The sequence below is a fragment of the Polypterus senegalus genome, chromosome 7 (genome assembly GCF_016835505.1).
Source record: "Polypterus senegalus isolate Bchr_013 chromosome 7, ASM1683550v1, whole genome shotgun sequence".
In the NCBI taxonomy this organism is placed as follows: Eukaryota; Metazoa; Chordata; class Cladistia; order Polypteriformes; family Polypteridae; genus Polypterus; species Polypterus senegalus.
In genome coordinates, this window is record NC_053160.1 from 108,737,375 (window position 1) to 108,761,892 (window position 24,518).

At 43.1% G+C, this 24,518-nt stretch overlaps 1 protein-coding gene across 2 annotated transcripts in view; it reads left to right on the forward strand.

Moving 5' to 3' along the window:
• Positions 1–24,518, forward strand: part of rusc2 (RUN and SH3 domain containing 2) — a 347,767-nt gene that overhangs the window by 315,997 nt on the left and 7,252 nt on the right. The window lies entirely within an intron of this gene.

Here is a 24,518-nt window from a genome sequence, read left to right on the forward strand (position 1 = left end):
TTCTCCACTTCTCAAAAAGGGACACACCTCTCACAACCACTGACAAAGAAGGTGACATTCAATATGGTGACAAAGGACCCCCTTAACTGAAGCCTCATTTACAGGCAGGTTCAAGCTGAAGGGAGAGGGCATGCACACATATCAGAGGACCTCCTCATAGGTTCAATCGAGGTATGTGATTATATGCCAGGGCGATAGGGGGCTCTGCCAAGGGCATTGTCACCTTCTTTTTCTTCTCTCCCTGCAGCTCGGATAAACTTCCCACCTCAGGCACTTAGCCCTGCCCCTTCTGGCATGGGCATGTGTTGAAGCAGAGAGCTTCTGTTGTTTTTTGCCCATATGGCTAATTTTCTTTTCGCCTTAAAGGTTCATTTTGAGTTTGGGCTTCATACAGTTAAACAGGACGACCCAGTTTCAGTGTTGTCCTCCTGTCATTTATGCACTCAGTCACTATATATATATATATGGTGTTCTATTAAAATGATACCTGTGTAGACTTCATGTATGGTTTGTTTTTTGCTTAACCTGTGCAGTACTCTGCAATTCCTATTATATGGGTTGTTATTCAGTATAATTTTGATTGTTTTTTACTTTATGTTTGTGTTGTCTTTAGATTTTTCTAATATAAGCAGTATTTTATCATTATTTAAATTAAGTCTTGAATGTCATTCTTTTTTATGATCACACATTTATAACTGGGTGTCATCTGCGTATGAGTGAAAATTAACATTGTTTTATAATGATATATCCCAGTGGAAACATGTAAAGTGAAGATAGATAGATAGATAGATAGATAGATAGATAGATAGATAGATAGATAGATAGATAGATAGATAGATAGATAGATAGATAGATAGATAGATAGATAGATAGATAGATAGATAGATAGATAGATAGATAGATAGATAGATAGATAGATAGATAGATAGATAGATAGATAGATAGATAGATAGCTTTATTATCCCAAGGGTAAATTCACATAATCCAGCAGCAGCATACTGATACAAAAAACAATATTAAATTAAAGAGTAATAAAAATGCAGGAAAAAACAGACAATAACTTTGAATATTGTTAGCGTGTACCCCCCAGGGTGGAATTGAAGAGTTGCATAGTGTGGGGGAGGAACGATCTCCTCAGTCTGTCAGTAGAGCAGGACAGCTGCTCCTCTGCCTGGAGATGACACTGTTCAGTGGATGCAGTTTCTCCATGATTGACAGGAGCTTGCTCAACGCCCGTCACTTTGCCACAGATGTTAAACTGTCCAGCTTCATTCCTACAACAGAGCCTGCCTTCCTCACAAGTTTGTCCAGGTGTGAGGCATCCATCTTTTTTATGCTGCCTCTCCAGCACACCACCGCGTAGAACAGGGCACTCGCCACAACGGCCTGGTAGAACATCTGCAGCATCTTATTGCAGATGCTGAAGGATGCCAACCTTCTAAGGAAGTACAGACGGTTCTGACCTTTCTTACACAGAGCATCAGTATTGGCAGTCCAGTCCAATTTATCATCCAGCTCCACTGCCAGGTATTTATAGGTCTGTACCCTCTGCACACAGTCTCCTCTGATGACCACAGGGTCCATGAGGGGCCTGTGCCTCCTAAAATCCAGTTCCTTGGTCTTGCTGGTGTTCAGGTGTAAGTGGTTTGAGTCACACCATTTAACAAAGTCTTTGATTAGCTTCCTATACTCCTCCTCCTGCCCACTCCTGATGCAGCCCACAATAGCAGTGTCGTCAGCGAACGTTTGCACGTGGCAGGACTCAGAATCATATTGGAAGTCTGATGTATATAGGCTGAACAGGACCGGAGAAAGTACAGTCCCCCGTGACGCTCCTGTATTGCTGACCACAATGTCAGACCTGCAGCTCCCGAGACGCACATACTGAGGTCTGTCTGTAAGATAGTCCACGATCCATGCCACCAGGTGTGAATCTACTCCTATCTCTGTCAGCTTGCCATAAAGGAGCAGAGGTTGGATGGTGTTGAAGGCACTAGAGAAGTCCAAAAACATAATTCTTACAGCACCACTGCCTCTGTCCAAGTGGGTGAGGGATCAGTGTAGCGTATAGATGATGGCACCCTCTACTCCCACCTTCTCTTGGTATGTGAACCGCAGAGGGTCGAGGGCGTGGCCTCAGGTGGTGAAGCAGCAGCCGCTCCATGGTCTTCATCACATGTGACGTCAGAGCAACAGGCCGGAAGTCATTCAGCTTACTATGACGTGATACCTTTGGGACTGGGGTGATACAAGATTTTTTCCAAAGCCTCCAAAGACTCTCCCCTGTTCCAGTCTCAGGTTGAAGTTGCGCTGTAGAAGACTCCCCAGTTCCAGCGCACAGGCCTTCAGCAGTTGTGGCAATACTCCATCTGGACCCGCTGCTTTACTGGCACAAAGTCTCCTTAGCTCTCTGCTCTCCTGTGCTGCTGTAATTGTGGGTGGGGATGTCTCTCCTATGCTGGTATCAGCAGGAGGATGGTTGGAAGATGCAGTACTCCGAGGTGAGAGTGGGTTAGGGTGGTCAAACCTGTTAAAGAAGTTGTTTATTTGGTTTGCTCCCTCCATGTCTCTCTTGATGGTGGCACCACTCTTCGAGCTGCAACTAGTGATGATCTTCATCCCATTCCACACTTCCTTCATGCTGTTATTCTGCAACTTCTGCTCCAGCTTTCTCCTGTACTGCTCCTTCATCGCCCGGAGCTGAACTCGGAGTTCCTTCTGCATGCGCTTGAGCTCATGCTGAGCACCGCCTTTAAAAGCCCATTTCTTCTGGTTCAAAAGGCCCTTGATGTCACTTGTAATCTATGGCTTGCTGTTAGCATAGCAGCGTACTGTTCTTACTGGAACTACAATGTCCATACAGAAGTTAATGTAATCAGTTGTGCAGTCAACAACCTCCTCAATGTTCTCACTATGTGATCCCTGCAGGGTATCCCAGTCAGTAGTTACAAAGCAGTCTCTCAGAGCTTGCTCTGCCTCAGGGAACCACTTCCTGAATGAGCGTGTGGTTGTAGGTAGCTCCCTCACTCTTGGTTTGTAGTGAGGCTGGAGCAGAACCAGGTTATGATCTGCTTTCCCAAGCGCAGTCCTATTACTGACCTTTCAGGACACCATATCTCATTTCTTTGTATAATGATGGAGTACTATCAGTACATTTCTGTAAGTACTGGAATCGATTTGGTAAATTATAACTAAACCAGGCAAGTACAGTGCCTGTAAGACCAACATAATTTTCTAGCCTGTACAGTAAAGCAGAATGGTTAATAGTGTCAAACTCTGCACTCAAGTCTGACAACATAATTACATTTGATATTCTTTCATAAGAGGATATCAGAATGTCGTTTACAACACACGTTAGTGCCGTTTCTGTACTATGACCAGTGCGGAAACCAGACAGGAATTTCTCAAATAAATTTTGTTATTAATAGGATATTAATTGTTGCTTACTAAAGAGATTAGTGGAAACAACAGTTAAGGAAAAAAGGTCTCATTTTTTTTTTACTTAAAACTTAAGTAAAATAACAAAAAACATTAAAATCACCACAGTACCACAGTAAACCAGTACAAATATGAGTAAGCCCTTTCAAAGTGGTCTGCAGGATTTACACACCAAATTGCACTAAGATCAAAAAAACTGTTATAATGAGAGCATTTTTAACAGACAAGTATCCTTAATGTCAACAAGATATGAATCCAAATGGAATAAAATGCTAATCATAACTGAACTACTTGGTATGAACATTATAGTCTGGATGAACATAAATTGCTCTGCGGTAAGGTGAATTATGCAGCATACAAGTGAGAACAAAAATCTAACATACTACACTGTAGTGTAAAAATCCAAGGTTCTGTTCAATACTGCACAGGACAAAAACTATAGCATTTGTAAACAGGTTCTGTCATATACTGCACAAAGATACAACAAAACCCAAGCCTGTAACATTTTTGCACAAATTACTAACTTCAGGTTATGTCCAATATAACACAAAGATATCAGAAAAAATACAACTATTGTAAAATTTACTGAGGGAACTTCAAGTTCTGTGACAGAAACACCAGTCTGTCCACAGCATCTGGCTCCACAGCAGCACAATTACATGTTATAACGTTTCCTCCGGTAATGAAAGAACTATCCGAAAAGCTGCAGGCAGTGATGCACAGGTGATGTTTTTGTAATTTTTCCAAATTTGGAGAAATGTATTTGTAAAATAAAATCTCCTGAGAGGCCTATTTTTCTTATGGAAATAAAAATTACATTTTTTATTTAATTTGCCTGACACCTAAATACAGGGCTCCATACTAGATCAGTTTCACTTGGCAGATGGTGAAACAAGTTAGTTGTCCAGCTGTCTTTAGCAGCAAATGATTTCTGACATAGTTTGCAGATTGCCCTCTTTTAAGCAACATATGTCTTTTCTAAGTCAAACCACCTTCAACGTGAGTGAGAATGATCCATGTCTTGCAATTATATCTAACAGCAAAGACTGCAAGGCTGCTTATCCCCTTGTGCTGTTTGCTTATTCAGTTTTAGGCAACAACTCTAGCATCACTTGTGGTGCGTTGACCGTGCATGCACACACAATAGTCTATCCTGTTAGGTTACATGAGAGAGTGAATGCATGCAAAGTGAGTGGCCTACTCGATTATTTAATCTCACATATTGTTAAAACAACAATTAAGATATTATTGTAGATGATGCATATCACACTCCTATCTCAGACTCACTCAAACTTCTTTTAATGCACTTCAGTCACAGAGATTATTTTAAATACTGCATAACATACTCAAAATCACTTAAACTGTCTTTAACACATTTAAACTCATTCAAGATTTATTTTTTCTAGCATTTTTCTACATTTACTTTCTCTTAATTCTCTGAACATTAAGATATCTATTTGCTCATACACAGTGTTGGAAACAAATCAATGCACAAAAAGAAACTGAAAAAATAAACTGTGAAGAATGAGTTAACTACTTTACCTTTATAATCTGCTCACACTCACATTACCGATCAAGACAAACACCCAACAACCTCTAATGATGCAACCACTGATTGCTGCTAGGGAACACAGTGACAAGATCTACTGAAATATACTCGGCTCCACATGGTGCTGGTCTCCCAGTCAAGGAGACTGTGCTGGAAAACTGAGTCTGTGACAACATGGAAGAGATTTAATAACTAGGAAACCATTCCCAAGACATCCTGTACAGACACAGAGAGAACATACAAACGCAGAAAATATTCAGACATTTATTTTTTATTTCCAAGCAGTAGTGCTAATCACTGTGCCACCATACAAGTTCTCCTTAATAATTCTCATGTTGAAACTATTTAAAACAGTATCAATATCCTATCAATAATATATCAATAGCACATGAAGCATCCTTCACTTTTGGATCCTATTTAATTAGTTCACAGACACACACTCAACTCGTATTATCTATGCTCAGTACAGGAATCCCTCGCTATATAGCGCTTCGACTTTTGCGGCTTCACTCCATCGCGGATTTTAAATGTAAGCATATCTAAATATATATCCCGGATTTTTCGCTGGTTCGCGGATTTCTGTGGACAAAGGGTCTTTTAATTTAAAGTACATGCTTCCTCAGTTGGTTTGCCCAGTTGATTTCATACAAGGGACGCTATTGGCAGATGGCTGAGAAGCTACCCAATCAGAGCACGTATTACATATTAAATAAAACTCCTCAATGATATACGATGTGCTTGATTGTTTGCTTTTCTCTCTCTGTTACTCTCTCTGCCTGACGGAGGGGGTGTGAGCAGAGGGGCTGTTTGCACAGAGGCTGTTTTCCTAGGGGATACGGACGCTCCTGTAAAAAATGCCGCTTTATCGCGGTGCTTTGGCATACTTAAAAGCACGTATTGATTTTTTGATTGTTTGCTTTTCTCTCGTGCTCTCTCTCTGACATTCTCTGCTCCTGGCACGCATTCTTTGAAGAGAAGATATGTTTGCATTCTTTTAATTGTGAGAAAGAACTGTCATCTCTGTCTTGTCATGGAGCACAGTTTAAACTTTTGACTAAAGGGTGTGATTTCATGTCTAGAGGGCTCTAATAATGTTAACAGTGTGGGAGAGTTTTTAAGGGCTTAAATATATATAAAAATAACCATACAAACATATGGTTTCTACTTCACGGATTTTCATCTATTGCGGGGGGTTCTGGAATGCAACCCCCGCGATCGAGGAGGGATTACTGTACACATTCTGCATTTTCTACAAGCATCACAGTATACTTAACCACACCCACACACACACCACCAGCATTTTTACTCTTGAAAGAAATTGTCTCATTTGTATTTTATAATTATTAAGTTTTTACTTAAAACTTGATCAGGGTTTGAAGGAAAGATGTTTTACATGTTTATAAACATTTTTATAAGCAGAATTGGAGCATTTTCATTTTACCAAATAATACACATTTTCAACACTCATATTTTAACCCATATTAGCTGTGAGTTCTGGAAAGCTATATTAGATACTAGCAAAATACCCGCGCTTCGCAGCGGAGAAGTAGTGTGTTAAAGAAGTTATGAAAAAAAAGGAAACATTTTAAAAATAACGTAACATGATTGTCAATGTAATTGTTTTGTCACTGTTATGAGTGTTGCTGTCATCAAGGATTTGATTATCATTATTTCTTTCAATCAGGTTTGTATTTGGAGGATGTGTTGTGTTCAAGTTATATTCCGTGTTTGTCAACCGTTGTAAAGATAACTTTCCCAGTCCTGCAAAGTGAGTTCACACAAGCTGCTCGAAGTACATGCATCGAAGCTTCTCAGCTGTGCTTGTGCTATCTCGTGTGATCTCGCGATGTCCATGGCTTTAGCTCTGTTAGCTCAGACTCGGCACTTAAAAGTTTCTCTCGCACTTTTGCTGAGTTTGTGTCAAACACTATTCTATCCCTGACCATCTCATCTTCATTTGCATAAGCACAATCCTTCACCAGCAATTTTAACTCCGCTACAAAATGATGAAAAGTCTCGTTTATACCCTGCGTCCTCTCATTAAACTTGTATCTCGTGAATATCGTATTCGTCTTAGCCATGACAAATGCCAGCGGCAGCATGTCTATGAACCTAATTTAAAGTTAAGCTTTACACCCTGCTTTCCTATTCATTTGCATAAGCACAGTCCTTCACCAGCAATTTTAACTCCGTTACAGCAATTTTAACTCTGTTACAAAGCAATCACAAGTCTCGTTTATACCCTGCGTCTTCTCATTAAATTGTATCTCGCGAATATCTTATTCGTCGTAGACATGACAAACCCCAGCGGCAGCCTGTCTGTGAACTTAATTTAAACTTCCGTGCTTTGTTCCCTCCTCCTTGAACCGTCACCTTATCATGGTGGAGGGGTTTGCGTGTCCCAATGATCCTAGGAGCTATGTTGTCCGGGGCTTTATGCCCCTGGTAGGGCCACCCAAGGCAAACTGGTCCTAGGTGAGGGATGAGACAAAGAGCGGTTCAACAAACCTCCAATGAAGAGCAAAAACTTTGGACAACGTTTTCCCTTGCCCGGACGCGGGTCACCGGGGCCCCCCTCTGGAGCCAGGCCTGGAGGTGGGGCTCGATGGCGGCGCCTGGTGGCGGGCCTGCACCCATGGGGCTCGGCGGGCACAGCCCGAAGAGGTAACGTGGGTCCTCCTCCCCATGGGCTCACCACCTATGGGACGGGCCAAGGAGGTTGGGTGCAGTGTGAGTTGGGTGGTGGCGAGGCGGGACCTTGGCGGTCTGATCCTCGGCTACAGAAACTGGCTCTTGGGGCGTGGAATGTCACCTCTCTGAAGGGAAGGAGCCTGAGCTAGTGCGAGGTGAGAGGTTCCGCTAGATATAGTCGGACTCACCTCGACGCACAGCTTGGACTCTGGAACCAATCTCCTTGAGAGGGGCTGGACTCTCTACCACTCTGGAGTTGCCCCCGGTGAGAGGCGCCGAGCAGGTGTGGGCATACTTATTGCCCCCACTTGGAGCCTGTGCATTGGGGTTTACCCCGTGGGACGAGGGTGGCCTCCCTCCGCCGGGTGGGGAAGGGTCCTGACTGTTGTTTGTGCATATGCGCGAACAGCAGTTTGGAGTATCCACCCTTTTGGAGTCTCTGGAGGGGTTGCTAGAGGGCATACCTTCTGGGATTCCCTCGTTTTGCTGGGAGACTTCAATGCTCACGTGGGCAATGACAGTGAGACCTGGAAGGGCGTGATTGGGAGGAATGGCCCCGATCTGAACCCGGCGGTGTTTTGTTATTGGACTTCTGTGCTCGTCATGGATTGTCCATAACGAACACCATGTTCAAGCATAAGGGTGTTCATATGTGCACTTGGCACCAGGACACCCTAGGCCTCAGGTCGATGATCGACTTTGTGGTCGTGTCCGGACTTGCGACCATATGTCTTGGACACTCGGGTGAAGAGAGGGGCGGAGCTGTCAACTGATCACCACCTGGTGGTGAGTTGGCTTCGATGGTGGGGGAAGATGCCGGTCAGACCTGGTAGGCCCAAGCGTGTTGTGAGGGTCTGCTGGGAACGGCTGGCAGAGTCCCCTGTCAGAAGTAGCTTCAACTCCCACCTCCGGCAGAACTTCAACCCGCCCCGAGGGAGGTGGGGACATTGAGTCGAATGGGCCATGTTCCGTGCCTCTATTGTTGAGGCGGCTGACCGGAGCTGTGGCCGCAAGGTGGTGGTGCCTGTCGTGGCGGCAATCCCGAACCCGTTGGTGGACACCGCGTGAGGGATGCCGTCAAGCTGAAGAAGGAGTCCTATAGGACTTTTTGTCCTGTGGGTCTCTGGAGGCAGCTGATAGGTACCGCAGGCCAAGCGAACGCGGCTTCGGTTGTTGCTGAGGCAAAACTCGGGCATGGGAGGAGTTTGGAGAGGCCATGGAGAGCGACTTTGGACGGCCGAGGAGATTCTGGTCCACCGTCCGGCGTCTCAGGAGGGAAGCAGTGCAGTGTCAACACCGTATATGGTGGGGATGGTGCGCTGCTGACCTCACTCGGACGTTGTGGGTCGGTGGGAGGAGTACTTCAAGACCTCCTCAATCCCACTAACATGCCTTCCAATGAGGAAGCAGAGCCTGGGGACTCTGAGGTGGGCTCTCCCATCTCTGGGACTGAAGTCACCGAGGTGGTCAAAAACTCCTTGGTGGCAGGGCCCGGGGTGGATGAGATACCGGAGTTCCTTAAGGCTCTGGATGTTGTAGGACTGTCTTGGTTGACACGCCTCTGCAACATCGCATGGACATCGGGACAGTGCCTCTGGATTGGCAGACGGGGTGGTGGTCCCCTCTTTAAAAGGGGACCGGAGGGTGTGTTCCAACTATAGAGGGATCACACTCCTCAGCCTCCCTGGAAAAGTCTATTCGGGGTTCTGGAGAGGAGGGTCCGTCGGATAGTGAACCTCGGATTCAGGAGGAACAGTGTGGTTTTCGTCCTGGTCGGAACAGTGGACCAGCTCTTCACCCTTAGCAGAGTCCTGGAGGGTGCATGGGAGTTTGCCCGACCGGTCTACATGTGTTTTGTGGACTTGGAAAAGGCATTCGACCGTGTCCCTCGGGAATCCTGTGGGGGTGCTCGGGAGTATGGGGTACGGACCCCTGATAAGAGCTGTTCGGTCTCTGTACAACCGTGTCAGAGCTTGGTCCGCATTGCCGCAGTAAGTCGAGCCCGCTTCCAGTGAGAGTTGGACTCCGCCAGGGCTGCCCTTTGTCACCGATTCTGTTCATAACTTTTATGGACAGAATTTCTAGGCGCAGCCAGGGTGTTGAAGGGGTCCGGTTTGGTGGACTCAGGATTGGGTCACTGCTTTCTGCAGATGATGTTGTCCTGTTTGCTTCATCAGGCCGTGATCTCCAGCTCTCTCTGGATCGGTTCGCAGCTGAGTGTGAAGCGGCTGGGATGAGAATCAGCACCTCCAAATCCGAGAGCATGGTCCTCAGCCGAAAAGGGTGGAGTGCCCTCTCAGGGTTGGGGGAGAGATCCTGCCCCAAGTGGAGGAGTTCAAGTATCTCGGGGTCTTGTTCACGAGTGAGGGAAGAATGGAGCGTGAGATCGACAGGCGGATCGGTGCGGCATCCGCAGTGATGCGGGCTCTGCATCGGTCTGTCGTGGTGAAAAGGAGCTGAGCCGTAAGGCAAAGCTCTCAATTTACCAGTCGATCTACGCTCCTACCCTCACCTATGGTCATGAGCTATGGGTAGTGACTGAAAGAACGAGATCGCGAATACAAGCGGCTGAAATGAGTTTCCTCCGCAGGGTGTCTGGGCTTTCCCTTAAAGATTGGGTGAGAAGCTCAGTCATCCGGGACCGGGCTCAGAGTAGAGCCGCTGCTCCTCCGCATCGAGAGGAGTCAGATGAGGTGGCTCGGGCATCTGATCAGGATGCCTCCTGGACGCCTCCCTGGTGAGGTGTTCCGGGGAAGACCCAGGACATGCTGGAGGGACTATGTCTCTCGGCTGGCCTGGGAACGCCTTGGGATTCTCCGGAAGAGCTGGAAGAAGTGGCCGGGAGAGGGAAGTCTGGGCCTCTCTGCTTAAGCTGCTGCCCCCGCGACCCGACCTCGGATAAGCGGAAGAGAATGGATGGATGGATGGATGCTTTGTTCCTGCAGTAGCTGCACTTCATGAATATGCTTGTATGTGTCACTCGCTTCATATTCTTGCTGCCTTCTCAATTGTGTAATGCGTTTTTTGAACAGGTTTCATTCATCGAAGTGATCACTACCCAAATTGGTACTCGTGAATCTAAGATGTTTAACAGGCATTCCCGGTATTAAGTTGTGGATTTGCCTGAGAATATTTAGCGGCAGCGTGTCTATGAACATAATTTAAACTTAAGCTTTACACCTTGCTTTCCTATTGATATGTGTACAAAGGCTTGTTCGGCATCAGAAGGTTTCCGCAGTAGCTGCACTTATGCTAAGCACATTCCTTGACCCGCGAATATTTAGCGGCAGCGTGTCTCCCTGACCATTTCATCTTTGTTTACATAAGCACAGTCCTTCACCCGTGAATATTTAGCAGCAGCGTGTCTCCCTGACCATCTCATCTTTGTTTGCATAAGCTTTTGAACAGGTTTCATTCATCGAAGTGATCACTGCCCAAATCGGTACTCGTGAATCTAAGATGTTTAACAGGCATTCCCGGTATTAACTTGTTCAGCGTCAGAGGGTTTCCGCAGTAGCTGCACTTATGAATATGCTAAGCACAGTCCTTAACCCGTAAATATTTAGCGGCAGCGTGTCTCCCTGACCATCTCATCTTCGTTTGCATAAGCACAGTCTTTCACCCGCGAATATTTACCTTACATGGGCAGGCACTCAAATACGTGGGAGGCGTGATGATGCTGCAGGCTATGGCCGTATACTGTATATGGACGCAAGTAGGTTCCAGTTATGACCGTTACACAGAATTTCTAAATGAAACCTGCCTAACGTTTGTAAGTAAGCTGTAAGGAATAAGCCTGCCAGATTTCGGCCTTCCACTTACACGGGAAGTTGGAGAATTAGTGATGAGTGAGTCAGTCAGTCAGTCAGTCAGTCAGAGCTTTGCCTTTTATTAGTATAGATTACGAAATTTGTGTGCACAATACATATTTTGAGTAAATGCTTGAACAATCAGTTTAATACTAGTACAGTGGTACTTCTGGTCACGACTGTAATTCATTCCAAAACTCTGGTTGCAACCTGAACGTAGTTTCCCCCATAAGATTGTATATAAATACAATTAATCCATTCCAGATCTTACGAACTGTATGTTAATATATTTTTTTTAAGATTTTTAAGCACAAAAATAGTTAATTATACCATAGTGCACAGTGTAATAGTAAGCTAAATGTAAAAACATTGAATAACACTGAGAAAACCTCGAACAACAGAAAAAACTAACATTGCAAGAGTTTGAGCTACACCCTTACGAATCGCTGTGAAAAACCTTGAACAACAGAGAAAACTAACATTGCAAGAGTTCGCACTACACTCTTACAAACCGTCGCTGTTTTTAATGAGTTTTAACCACACTGGAAAAAAAACGAAAGTTTGAAAAATCCTGAAAATGTTATACAAAAGCTAATCATAAACAACCACAACTAACCTTGCATGAGTCGAGTTCTGGCGTGAAGGAAGTGAGGAGGAAGCTGGGTGGAGAGGAGGTTACAGTTTTGAGGGAGAGTCTGGCTCCGTGATGGAGGGTCTAATGTGACTTGCCTTTTCCTGCGCATTCAAATTTTTCAGAAATGCAAGATGACATGGTCGTTCATCATGTTTATCACTCTGTTTGCAACTGCTTTGTCAGGGTGGTTCTTCTCAAAAAAATCCTGGCACTCGTGCCATTTTTTTTATGATGGCTTTTATTGTATCACTTTTTATAACCACCCTTTCCTCTTCTTCCCCTGAGGACTGCTCCTCGGTGAGCAACTTATGCTGCTCCTGCTGGAGTTCAGCGAGTCCCTCCATTGTCAGCTCCTCCTTGTGATCCAGGACCAGCTCCTCAATGTCCTCATTGTCCACTTCAAGACCCATGCTCTCACCCATGAACACGATCTCGTCCACAAGAAGAGGCTCAAATCTTTCTAAATTTCATTCAGGAACACATTCAGGTCAAAGTTTCTTCCAGGCCGAGTTCAAGGTCCGGGATGTGACGTCTTACCAGAATTTGTCGATGAGGTTGATGCAATGAACAATATTAAAATGGTTCTTCCAGAACTCTTTCTGGGTCAAAGAAGTCTCCTCGGTCACATTGAAATACCTGGAGAATAATCCTTTGGAGTACAGCTTCTTAAAATTTGAGATAACTTGCTGGTCCATGGGCTGCAGAAGAGGAGTCTTGTTGGGGGGGAGGAACACGACCTTAATAAAGTTGTACTTCTCGACCATATTGTCAACCAAATTTGGAGGGTGTGCCAGTGCATTGTCCATCAGAAGAAGGCATTTTTCAGGCAAATTATTCCCTTCAAGATATTGCTTCATGGCAGGACCGAAAGCTTCGTGCAGCCATTCCAAAAACAAGGTCCTTGTGACCCAAACCTTTGTGTTTGCCCTCCACATCACAGGCAGTCTGGCCTTGTTTACATTGTGCTGTTTGAAAGCACGAGGGTTCTCAAATTGGTAAATGACTAGCGACCTGATTTTTACGTCGTCACTAGCGTTGGCACACTGCAAAATGGTTAAACTCTCCTTCATTGGTTTATGGCCGGGCATAGCTTTCTCTTCCTGGGTAATGTAGGTCCTCTTCGGCATCCTCTTCCAGAACAATCCGGTCTCGTCGTAGTTGTTGCGGGATGTAGCCTTCGTCCTCCATGAATTTTGTGAAGTTTTTAATGAATTCTTCCGCAGCTTCAGCGTTTGAACTAGCAGCCTCTCCATGCCTTACCACACTATGAATGCCACTTCTTTTGCGAAACTTTTCAAACCTCCCTCTACTAACTTTAAATTCCTCACCTTCACCACTCGTAGGATTTTTTTGCAGCAAATCGCCATGAATCTTCCTGGCATTCTCACATAACATTGCCTCGCTTACGCTATTGCCTGCAAATTGCATCTCGTTCAACCATACTAGCAACCGTTTTTCCACCTCTTCCAGCACTTGAGGCCTCTGCTACGTTAACATTGTAACGACTTTTGCAACATCAGCTGCTTTAATGACCTATTTCTGCTTTAGAATTGTCGAAATTGTAGATTTTGACTTCTTGTACTCTGCGGTAAGATCGGTAACACAAACGCCACACTCATGCTTTTCAATAATTTCTTTCTTTAACTGGATCTCAATTTTCTTCGAACCTTTCTTCTCACCAACACTACCACTCTTCACTTGCTTAGAGGCCATGGTTAATTGCAAAATTAATGCAAAAGCACATGAAATAGAGCACAGAGTTCACAGCGAATGCACGTTAAGTCTGACCAAGAACAATTTACAGGGAGAGACTGAACACGTGCTGAAATCATTGGCACGTATGAACTGGAAGGGAAACCAGAGGTGTGTGGTCATGAACAGATGCAAAAGTTAAAAGGTATTTTTTTAATCGTAACCCAATTTGTATGTGTTCGGAAACGTTCGTGACCAGAGGTTTTACTGTATACTTAAGAGAAAAATCCCATTCACACGTCATTTCTTAGGCATAATACAAAATTTACAGACAAATTGAGCTTTTCTTTAACGCATTTTAACCACTCACAACATTTTTCCTCAAACATGTCACCCTATAAAACAAAGCATTATACAACTTTCATTCTTTTCAAACATCTCAACACTCAGTCCCTCACTTGTGCTTTTTTCTCGCTAATACATACATAAACCTGCACTCTCTGGTCTTTTTTTTAACCATTACTACACTCTTTGAGTGACCTATTAATTCAACCCTCCCTAATTAGAACCTCCTAGGGATAACTTACCAAAGTGATCTGGTTCATTTAAAGTAAAATCTCAACCCCAGGCCAGTATCTGCTATACTGGAATAATGGAACCCTTCCTAGATTATCTACAATATAAAATAGCCATTCACCAAAATGAACCTAATGACTCACAATTAGCAAGCAGACTGCTATTCCATCTTCCCAACGCCGCAGCTCAAGTCGGACAAAACGTTCTATTTATCTGGATGTGAGGTGCCTGGAGTTGTATAGGGTAAATAATATATTGTTATTTGAAACACATGCATTTCATGTGTGTTCCATGTCTACAACAATCTAGGTAAATATAGGATGACAGGAAATGCAAGGCAAGAAATATTACATACTAAAACAGAATTTTTTTTTCATAAAGTGTGAAGACTGAATCCAAATAAGCATGCTGACAAAGTACATGTGCAATGCCACTCCTTATTTAGGAAAAGATCAGTTACGAAAAGTGCAATGGCAGTTTCCACCTGTAGCTATAGATGCTTCATGTACTGAAGGTGCAGCATGGCACTGCCAGATCTAAACACTAGCATGGAGATTTGCTTGCGTACTGAAAAACCAGATCATGTCTGTAACTCTGAGAGTGAGTATCAGTAGTAGGTTGTTCCAACTGATCCTGATTTTCTGCTTTAGACTTGAGCACGTGAAGCCTTTGTAGGATTCTGTCAAGTTCTGGCTATTCAAATGTAACTCTTGATGAAGACGCTGGTGCTGCAGCACTTAGCTGTGATGACAAGCTGCATTTACTATCGAGAACACACTTCAGCTGAGAGATTTGCGGAACTCAGGATTCTGTGAGATCTCAATATTAAAGTTTAATCTCTCTGAATTGATTAACAAACTGTTTATTAGGTTGACTTGATAGAAAATGCTTAGTATCAGTAAGCCATGCTGATGTAGTATGACTAAATTCATTCCAAATCTTGAGTTTTCTGCGAGCGCCGTGTTCTGTTTTTAATTGTGCTTTTTTTTACTTAGCGTAGATATTACTCTTTCATACAGCTGCTCAGCCTGGATAGATAGATAGATAGATAGATAGATAGATAGATAGATAGATAGATAGATAGATAGATAGATAGATAGATAGATAGATAGATAGATAGATAGATAGATAGATAGATAGATAGATAGATAGATAGATAGATAGATAGATAGATAGATAGATAGATAGATAGATAGATAGATAGGTAGATACTTTATACACGTCTCGCGAAACGTTTCCAACAGCAGTGGTGTCTTGGTGAAATTTTAAGGAGTGTCTTTAAGAGTTTGGATTTCAGCCATAAGTCAATCATAAGTTGAAAGTAGATCTTACCTTTTCGTTATATGATCTTTAAGATCCTTAAGCACATTCCCTGGATTTGAGTCTGTACTCCGATCACTCCCTGTAGCTCCACTTGATCTGTGCTTGGACATTGACATCTTCACAACAGTGTGAGACAGTACGTACCCAGGCAAGCCGCTTGTTAGCAACAGGTATGTCACAATCAAAATGCTCCAACAATATGGATGAATCAGGCTTTCTTAACTCAGGCAAAAGCACAAGTGATCATCCATGGTGCATTTATATTTTATCACAGTTTGTTAAATCTTATGAAATTCAGATACAGCGACCTTGCTTTCAGCAGTGGCTCAGTTCCTTTTCTTTCGTTGACAGGTCCTGGAGCACAAGTGTCCTTGGATTATTTCGTTTTGTTTCAGATGAGTTTTCTGAAAAAAAAATTGTAGTTGTGTTTATCCAAAATTACCAAAATTCTGCAGCTTTAGTTTGATTCAGGCAATAACTTCAAATGTTGAAATGATTCCATGGACAAAATATCTTTGTTTTCAAAAGCTTTAGTAAAACCTGAAATAGTAAAGAAAAAACAATTATTGTTTAAGAAAAGTTCTGTTTAACGTTTATATATCTTGTTTCATTCTTTAAGTTTGCTCATACAGTCGAACCATTTCTAAATAGTGTTGCGTGTGGCCAGGGCCTTTACCCGGCTGGGATGCCTCCATGCTTGAAGGACCGGAGGAGCAAGCATGGCCAGAGCGTTATCTGACTGGGACACAAGATAGCAGCCCCTCTGGGTTGCAGCGGTGCCTCCAGAAGGATCTGCTGAAACCGTTTGGGCAGTTCTTCCACCACACCTGGAAGTGCTGCCGGAAACTAGGTCATCAAGCACCTGGAGCACTTCTAGGTGCCGTGTAAAAGCAGCCAGCAACCACTACTCGAGGAGCCAGAGTCGGGAGGAGGAGGAAGATGAAGCTTGACCTGAGAAGTGGAAGAGAAAGGGAGAAGGAAGAGTATTGTTTTGCATTGTGCTTGTGAGATTGTGCTGTACTTGTGGGAAACAGGGGAAGGCGTTTCCCACAAGGTAAAAAAGAAAATAAAAATTACATGTGTGCCTTGAACTTGTGTCTAACACTTGTCTATGTCAGGTTGAGGCGGCAGTGCCAGCCTTGTGGTCCACAATGGTCAGAAAACTGTATATCTATGGGTCTTTCAGTCCATGCTACATATGAGCCTATTCCAAAATAAATATACCAACAGATACAGTGGGAATAGAAAAGAATCACCCCCTTTGAAATATTCTAATTTTTTTGCTTTACAGCCTTAAATGAAAACACAGAAAAAAAGTATTTCTTCCCAGCTTTACTTACTCAATGCAACCTATAACATCCAAGTAGAAGATATCACAGCTACAGTTCAGAAAAATTATAAAAAAAAAATCAAAAACAAGACATACATCCCCCCAATGTCAATATTTTGTTGAACCACCTTTTGCTTTACTGACAGCCTTGAGTCTGTTGGAATACTTCTCTATCAGCTGTGTACATCTAGATTGAGCAATATTTGCCCACTCTTCTTTACAGAATTGTTCAAGTTCAGTCAAATTGGATGGTGACCGTTGGTGGACTGCTATCTTCAAATCTTTCTACAGATTTTCAGTGGGATTTAGGTCTAGTCTCTGACTGAGCAACACAAAGACATTCACTTTTTTCTCCTTCAGCCACTGTGTGGTCAATTTTGCTGAGTGCTTTGGGTCGTTGTCGTGTTGAAAGGTGAACATCATGCCCATCTTCAACTTTCTGACAAAGGGTAGCAGGGTTTCCTCAAGAATTTGACGGTATTTTGTCCGATTCATTTTTGCTTCTACCCTAACGAGAGCCCCAGGCCCCCACAACAAGATGCTGCCATTTCCATGCTTTACTGTAGGTATGGTGTGGATGGTGAGCTGTATTGGATTTCCGCCAGGTGTACCGTTTGGTATTGAGGCCAAATAGTTTGATTTTGGTCTCATCTGACCATAAGACCTTTTTCCACTTGGCATCAGAATCTTCAAGGTGCATTCTGGCAAAGCTCAAACAAATCTTAATGTGGCCTTTCTTGAGAAGTGGCTTTTTCCTTGCAACCCTCCCAAACAAGCCACAATTGTGGAGCGCTTGTGAAATTGTTGTCACATGCACACAATGACCACTCTTTGCCGTAAAATCCTGTAACTCCTTTAAAGTGGCCATTGGCCTCTCGGTTGCCTGTCTTACCAGTTTCCTCCTTCCTCTTCCATCCAGTTTGGAGGGATGGCAGGATCCAGGGAGGGTCCTATAGTACCAAACACTTGTCACTTCTTTATTATGGACTTTACTGTGCCCCTTGGTATTCATAAAGCCTTTTAGATTTTTTTTGTATCCATCTCCAGCCTTATGTCTGTCCACAACTCTATCCCTGAGATCTTTTGAAAGTGGCTTACCACACATAGTCAGTTTTTTGCTGTCAGTTGCACTACCAAGCAAGGGAATGCTCCAGGAACAGCTGTTTTTATGCTTGACTAATCACACTGATTACAATTCATCACAAGTGGAAGCCAGTAACCATGGTCTGCAATGGAAATGGTGGTTACTTACACCTGATTGAGTTTACAAATATTGTTAAAGAGGGGGGTGATCCTTTACTAATCTAAGTATTTCTTTGTTTTTTATTTTTTTTAATTCTTATGAACTGTAGCTGTGATATCTTTTACTTGGATGTTATAGATTGCATAAGTAAAGCTGGAAAAAATATTGGTTTGCGTGTTTTCATTTAAGGCTGTACAGCAAAAAAATTTGAATATTTCGTAGGGGGGTGATTGTTTTCTATACCCACTGTATATGCCTGCATATTACCACACTGTGACTGTAAAAGCCAAGTCACAAGTTTTCTTTCTGTTTAATTTTTTCCTCTTAAGTCATTTGGATGTGTGTTTAGACCATATTGTGTGTGCATATGAAATTATTTAAAGAGCTTCTGGAAAAAGCAAAGTTCCCCCTGGAGACCAATAAATTTTCAAATAGTGCAGTGAAAACATGACAGTGTCCAGACTTTAAAAAATGTGATTAGATTTTGGTGGTTTTTGTACATAAATGAAAAATTGGAAATTAAATATGTAATAGTACAACCCTTGTGGCAAGCGGCTGGGGATGGTACCCAGCCGGGACGCCCAGAAGGACCGGAAGAGGGACTACGCCTCCTCTGGACCACGAGAGGGCAGCCGCCCTGGATGGTATAGGGACTACCAGGGGGCACCTGGATTCCTGAAGAGCCCTGGCCTTTAGCACTTCCACCACACCTCGAAGTGCTGGGGGGAAGAAGACCAGGGACACTTGAAGTGCTTCCGGGTGCACAGCCGGCACTTCCGCCACACCTGGGAGGGCTGATCAGAAGGTTATCGGGAGGCACCTGGAGCACGTCCGGGTGAATATTAAAGGGGCCGCCTCCCTCCAATGGATGGCTGGAGTCGGGTGGAAAAGGATGGAGCTCGGAGGAGAGGAGTGGAGGCAGCCATAAGAGTGAAAGGCATTATTGAAAGGCCTGGACTTTAAGGGTGATTGGTATGGGATACTGGGTTGTGTGCACTGTAAATATTGCATAGAATGATTAAACGTGTGTTGGTTGGTGAACCATCAGTGTCTGCCTGTCTGTGTCTGGGCCAGCTTCCACACCTTATAAATAAGTGAATAATAGAGGATTGTTGAAAGATGGAATGAGGTTGAGGTTATGCAAGTGTTTAATTATGCTGTAACGAGGACAACTGGCTAAATGAAAGTACTGTAGGTAGAGGTGGAAACCATTCTACTGTTAGACTCTTTTTTAGGTGAAACCAATAATAAATCCTTATAAATATGTAAAGCATGTTTAAATGCATTAGTAACATTTTGAGGTATAGCCGCTATCATAAAACAAGACTTTTTGTCTTTTAAAACAACAACAACAACATTTATTTTTATAGCACATATTCATACAAAAAATGTAGCTCAAAGTGCTTTACATAATGAAGAATAGAAAAATAAGGGACACAGTAAGAAAATAAAATAAGTCAACATTAATTAACATAGAATAAGAGTAAGGTCCAATGGCCAGGGGGGACAGAAAAAACAAAAAAAAAACTCCAGACGGCCGGAGGAAAAAAAAAAAAACTCTGCAGGGATTCCAGGCCATGAGACCGCCCAGTCCCCTGTGGGCAAGCTACCTAACATAAATGAAACAGTCCTCTTTGTATTTATGGTTTTCACGGAAGGATTTGATGCTGATGATCACGTGGACTTCTGGCTTTTAGTCCATCAATGCTGGGGCATCATGGTGCTTTGAGTAGGTTGGTGGTGGCACAGGCTACATTTGAAGTCTTAAGCAAAGATACTTCTTGATAGATAGATAGATAGATAGATAGATAGATAGATAGATAGATAGATAGATAGATAGATAGATAGATAGATAGATAGATACTTTATTAATCCTAAGGGGAAATTCACATAAATAATGTAATAAAAATGCATGTAAAAGCAGACAATAACTTTGAATAATGTTAGCATTTACTCCCCCGGGTGGAATTCTGAATCCTATTGGAAGTCTCATGTATATAGGCTGAACAAGACCGGAGAAAGTACAGTCCCCTGCGGCACTCCTGTGTTGCTGACCACAATGTCAGACCTGCAGTTCCCAAGACGCACATACTGAGGTCTGTCTGTAAGATAGTCCAAGATCCATGCCACCAGGTGTGAATCTACTCCCTTCTCTGTCAGCTTCTCCCTAAGGAGCAGAGGTCGGATGGTTTTGAAGGCATTAGAGAAGTCCAAAAACATAATTCTTACAGTACCATGGCCTCTGTCCAGGTGGGAGAGGGATCGGTGTAGCGTATAGATGAAGGCATCCTCCGTTCCCACCTTCTCCTAGTATGCGAACTGCAAAGGGTTGAGGGCATGGCAGACCTGTGGCCTCAGGTGGTGAAGCAGCAGCCGCTCTATTGTCTTCATTACATGTGACGTTAGAGCAACAGGCCCGAAGTCATTCAGCTCACTAGGACATGATATCTTTGGGACTGGGGTGACACAAGATGTTTTCCAAAGCCTCCAAAGACTCTCCCCTGTTCCAGGCTCAGGTTGAAGATGCGCTGTAGAGGACTCCCCTGTACCAGCGCACAGGCCTTCAGCAGTTGTTGCGATACTCCATCTGGACCCACTGCTTTGCTGGCACGAAGTCTCCTCAGCTCTCTGCTCACCTGCCCTGCTGTAATTGTGGGTGGGGATGTCTCTCCTATGCTGGTATCAACAGAAGGATGGTTGGAGGATGCAGTACTCAGTTTAGAGTGGGTTAGGGTGGTCAAACCTGTTAAAGAAGTTGTTCATTTGGTTTGCTCTCTCCACGTCTCTCGATGGTGGCACCCCGCTTCGAGCTGCAGCCAGTGATGATCTTCATCCCATCCCACACTTCCTTCATGCTGTTATTCTGAAACTTCTTCTCCAGCTTTCACCTGTACTGCTCCTTCACCACCCTAAGCTGGACTCGGAGTTCCTTATGCACGCACTTGAGCTCATGCTGATCATCGCCTTTAAAAGCCCTTTTCTTCTGGTTCAAAAGGCCCTTGATGTCACTTGTAATCTATGGCTTGCTGTTAGCATAGCAGCGTACTGTTGTTACTGGAACTACAATGTCCATACAGAGGTTGATGTAATCAGTTGTGCAGTCAACAGCCTCTTCAGTGTTCTCATTATGTGACCCCTGCAGTATATCCCAGTCTGTAGTTCCAAAGCACTCTCTCAGAGCCTGCTCTGCCTCAGGGGACCACTTCCTGAATGAGCGTGTGGTTGTAGGTGTAGCGCCTTCACTCTTGGTTTGTAGTAAGGCTGAAGCAGAACCAGGTTATGATCTGCTTTCCCAAGCGCAGCAGGTTGTGCTGTATGCATCTTTAAACTTCGCATACAGTAGGTCAATAGTCCTATTTCCCCGGGTGTTACCTTCCACATACTGGAAGAAGGCAGGTAATGTTTTGTCCAGCGTTACATGGTTAAAGTCTCCAGAGATTAGCACAAGCGCCTCAGGGTGTTGTGTTTGTAACTTGGCAACTGCAGAATGGATGACGTCACTCGCCATCTCCATGTTTGCTCGAGGGGGGATGTAAACAATAGCAACAATCACGTGTCCAAACTCTCTGTGCAAGTAATAGGGGTGCAAACTTATGGCCATCAGTTCGATGTCCCTGCAGCAAGTGGAGATTTTAACGTTTACATGTCCTGAGTTGTATCACTTTGTATTGACATAGAGAGCAACTCCCCCTCCTTTCTTCTTACCACAGGTATTTGTGTCTCTGTCCGCTGTAACTGTGCTTTACCCGGGTAGCTCCATGTCAGCATCTGGGATGCTAGTTGTTATCCACGTTTCACTAAAACACAGCAAGCTGCATTCTCTGTTGGTTCTGACATTTTTCACCAGCACAGCCAGTTTATCGATCTTATTTGGTAGTGTTCACATTTCCCAGGATCACAGAAGGCACTGATGATTTATAGCGCCATTTTCTCGCAAGCTGTTTGGCTTTTATCTTAACGCGGGTCAGCTGCCCCGATATCGTCTTCTTACCTCGTCAGGTAAATAGGGAACCACACCGGCGTGGGCATTTCTTCTCAGTGCTTGAAGTTGACTACTTGAATAGGCGAGTCTCGGAGTGTAAAAATCCATGTCAAGTAGTAAAAATAGTAAAAAGTGTCCAGAGAGCGATTCCACATAAAAGAAAGTGGTAGAAGTGATTAGAAAAATAGTGAAAAAAAGGTAAAAAGATAAAGTCATACACGGAGCTGCTGGAATGGCTGCCACCTGCGGCGGCGCCGGATATAGATATAGGTAAATTTTAAGCAGCATGTCTAGGATGAAAACTCGAGGCATGTAGTAGTGTGTTTCTGCTGTTGGTTTGCAAAATGGAGTAAATAGGAATGTATTATTTTTTAAAATAGAAGAAATAACTAGAATTATTTGAGGTAACAATAGATCAAAGTGGCAGTTATTTATATATTGATGAAAAGCCAGTAACGACAAGGAATCACCGTAACAAACCTTGAAAATATCAACAGTATATTTACACCACTTAATAATGTGTGTATTAAACTGAATTTGCTTTGTTAATACAATAAGTACAGTACAGTAATCCCTCGCTATATCGCGCTTTGACTTTCGCGGTTTCACTCTTTCGCGGATTTTAAATGTAAGCACATCTAAATATATATCACGGATTTTTCGCTTATTCGCCGCTTTCTGCGGACAATGGGTCTTTTAATTTAGGTTACATGCTTCCTCAGTTTGATTGCCCAGTTGACTTCATACAAGGGACGCTATTGGCGGATGGCTTAGAAGCTACCCAATCAGAGCATGTATTACATATTAACTAAAACTCCTCAATGCTATACGATATACTTCCCGCGTGGCGCTTGTTTTGTTTGCTTCCCTCTGTCTCTCATTCTCTCTGCCTGACGGAGGGGGTGTGAGCAGAGGGGACTGTTTACACAGTGGCTGTTTGCCTAGAAGATAGGACGCTCCTGTACAAAATGCCGCTTTATCGCGGTGCTTCTGTATACTTAAAAGCAGGTATTGATTTTTTGATTGTTTGCTTTTCTTAGCGAGCGCTATCTCTGACATTATCTGCTCTTCACGGTGCTCCTTTGAAGATAAGATATGTTTGCTTTCTTTTAATTGTGAGAAAGAACTGTCATCTCTGTCTTGTCATGGAGCACAGTTTAAACGTTTGGCTAAAGGGTGTTATTTCATGTCTAGAGGGCTCTAATAATGTTAACAGTGTGGGAGAGTTTATAAGGGCTTAAAATATACAAAAATAACCATACAAACATATGGTTTCTACTTCGCGGATTTTCACCTATCGCGGGGGGGTCTGGAACGCAACCCCCGCGATCGAGGAGGGATTACTGTATTTTCAAATTTCAAAGCTTACAAAATTAGCAACGCTCTGGCTAAAAGCAGCTCCAACTGCTTCATGTTAGTAATAAAAAACGTTATTAAACACAAAGTAATTACAGTTAGGATACTTCCTTATGTGTGAAAAGCATTTTAATTGTACAGTTGAGTGTTCATAGCTAGGAATTTTGATATTACAAACTGTGGAGTCACCAGTTATGTATGAGCTGTTTATCTTCAGCAACAGCAGAGTTCATAAAACCTATTGAGATTCCAGGATTTATGATTTGCAATCATTATTTTTTACCTAAGGAATCTAGATCTGCTGTTAGTTTTTTGAGTCACTGCATTTTTTAAAAGTTCATTTTTACCATCATTTTCTGTTAATGGACATCACCATTATTGAAGTTTAGCATAATGTGTTGCCAAGGCAATTTCCCTTGATCCTTTGGAATATGTGCAATTCATGATGGCATGTTGAAGAACAGTATAATGGATCAACACAGAACTTTATTCACTATACAAGACTGGATAAAAACTTAATAGATTCATGAAATTTTCTTTCTGACTATTACAGACCTCTATAACTCTCTTTTGATTACTATTCTTTCCAGTTGCATTTTGGTTTTAAACAATAATTTGTTTTTATCTTACAGTATCAACTTTCTTTGTTCTCCTAACTACAGTTATCTCCTGGTCCTTTAATAAAAAAATAATACTGACGAGCTGCTAAGTCAGTACAGCAATACAACTGCAAGTGCATAATGCATGCTTAATTTTAAAGTATAATATAATAACCTAGTGAGTCAGAAGGGTAGAAAAAAACATCTGTATCACCATCATTGTTCCCTGATAACATTTAATAACAATAGGTAAAAATTTTAGTTCTTGAGGGAAAGTGAGGTCTGGATTAGGAGTG